The sequence below is a fragment of the Arachis ipaensis genome, chromosome B09, assembly GCF_000816755.2.
Source record: "Arachis ipaensis cultivar K30076 chromosome B09, Araip1.1, whole genome shotgun sequence".
Classification (NCBI taxonomy): Eukaryota; Viridiplantae; Streptophyta; class Magnoliopsida; order Fabales; family Fabaceae; genus Arachis; species Arachis ipaensis.
Genome location: NC_029793.2, coordinates 137921125 through 137923820, shown reverse-complemented (window position 1 = coordinate 137923820; position 2696 = coordinate 137921125).

Genomic DNA, 2696 nt, shown 5'->3' with positions numbered 1-2696 from the left:
AAGAAAATTGTGGCAATTCGTAAAAACCGCCACAAAATCAAATAGCTACGCCCTAAACTGCAATAGTTATAAAACGCTGGTACGTTATTTTGGAATAGTTTAAAACTGCTGCAATTCTCCAAAAAAATGTCGCTATTTTCTGGTTCCCTTATAGTGATTGCATGAGCATAGGTGTGAAATATATAATCATTCTTATATTTTCATATTAACTTAATTAAATTTAATAATGATTGAAAAACAGTCCAAAAATAAAAAAATACAAACAACCCTTTATCAAATTCAATACATTTATAATGTAGTTATTTAAAAGAATAAAAAAATTTTGTTATATTAATAACCTCAAAATGTCCTAATAACTAATAAGAAAAATTCTGCTAAAATGGTGGTGGGACTTATTTTAAAAAGTTTGTTTTTTAAAATAAAAAATCATTATTTATGCAAATAAGTTAGATTATGGCCATTTACTAATATCCATGTTTAGTTGTATTTTCGTAGGCTAAAATTACAAAAATCAAAATTATATATATAGTTTTTGCTAGTACTGGCAGTAAAAAGAAACAAAATAGATTGGTTATTTTTGCACATACTGCTACTATTAAATTTGATACAAATAATTAGCATATTAAATAGTCAATAACACATAATTTCAGTATTTAAGTGAAATCAATCCGCCAATGATCACTAACTTAAAAGTTTTTTCTTTAATTTTAGATCGTTGATGATTTATTGATAGGATTTTAGAATTTTTTTATAAGGAGATCGAAAAAAATATTACAAGAAAGTTTTGTTTATGTTTCTCTAATACAAAAAAAAATATAAGTTAATAATAACATTGTTAACATCCACGTCAGTCGTTCCATTAACTATTTGTGTATGTCAAATTTAACGGAAAGAAAATATTGAACCCGTTTAAAAATTTTTTTGAACAAAAATAGGAAGCTTAAGACGTTAAGAACTAAATTATAATTTTATCTAAATATTAAAAACTAAAATATTATTTTACCCAAACCAATCCCATTTCAAATATAATTGAATGTAACCTATTTTCCAAAAAACTCTGTATCCTTATCAAGGTTTTGAAAATCGAACCGGATCGACCAGTTCAACTGGGTTAATCGAAAATCGGTCATCTAATTACTCCGGTCCACCTCCAAAATCGTACTGTAAAAAATTGGTAAAAAAATCGGTCAAACCGATGAACCAGCCGAACCGGCGAGGTTTTTGAAAGTACCGGTTTTTAAAATCGATCGAAACGGCATCACTTTGATGCTTTAAAAAAAAATAAATGGCTGAAGGCCTGAAGCTGAAATGTGAAACCCAAAACCCCTCCTCTTCCCTTTCTTCCTTCTTTCACTCAAAAAACCTTAATTTGTCCCCTGATCCCTTCAGCCTTCACTCCCTCCTCTTCTCTTCGAAGTTTCAACAGCCACCAGCCCACCACTCACTAGCCACCATCTAGAATCTATCACTCACACTCGTCGCCAAACCCTTCTCCTCACTGCAGGTGCCATCGTCGCCGGTGGAAAAGTTTGTTCGGCCATCTTCTCGACGTTCCTCCTCTCCTAGCATCGCCATCGCGAAGGATTGCTGGGTCCGTCGGTCATTGTTTGTCGGAGCTCACTGTCTCTCTTTCCGAGCTCACTTCTTTGTTCAAGTTTTCTCTCTATCCGTCCCTCTCTGTTTGAGCTCACTTCCCTTCTCGTCGCTATCACTTTCGATTCTGTCGTCGCCGTCACTTCCTTTCTCCCTCGCTGCTGGTACTTTAATTTATTTTCGCTTGTTTTCAATTTTTTTAATAATACTGATTCTGTGATTCTGAGTGGTTAGGTTTACTATTTTGAGTTACTGAGTTAGAATAATACTGATTTTGTGATTTTGAGTTGCTGGGATTAATATTCTAAATTACTGCGGCTTGTTTGAGTTAATTTTGTTGATAGTTAATTTTGTTAGTTCCTGATTTTCTGATTTGGAAGATGCAATCACAAAATAATTTTCTGAATTAAATTCGTTTCATACAATAAAAATATATGTTAATGTTGATTTTTTTTGTAGAACATTATGTTTGTTATTTTTATGCATTTTGATTTTGTTTAGTTTTTGTTAATATATGTTTGTTATTTTCTGAGTTTGGGTAATTTTGTGTTGTATACTATTGTGAGATTGAGACTAATTGATTATGGAGAGTGATTTGTTTGAATTTGTGTAAATTGTGTTGTTTTGTTTTGTTTGGATGGTGCAGACTGAAATTGCAGGAGCATATGCAGTACTACATTGATTATCCTGAGGAGATAAGCAAGCTTGCCAAGGTTCAGAATCAGACTTTGAAAAATTAACATAGTACTTAAACATCATAAATGAGGCTGCTATATTAGTTTAGTCAGCAGCTTTTTCAAATTTCTCAAACTCATGCTGTTATAGTGTTGATATTTTAACTAGTTCTGATTAAGCATGTCAGATTTGGATTCGAGGTATTATCACTTATATATTCTTGTTCTTTTTGGATTTCAAGTCACTGTAAAAACGTGAGAACTTTGTTTCAATTAGATATACAGTTTTCTTTTTTCCATAGTATCTATTGATCTGGTTTTAAAATTTTAATTAAAATAAAACAGAAAACTTTAATTGTGCATGTAGCTTAATCAATTAATTTAGTAAAAAGGAAACCTTTGGAAAAACAGAACTAGGCGAAGCAAGGA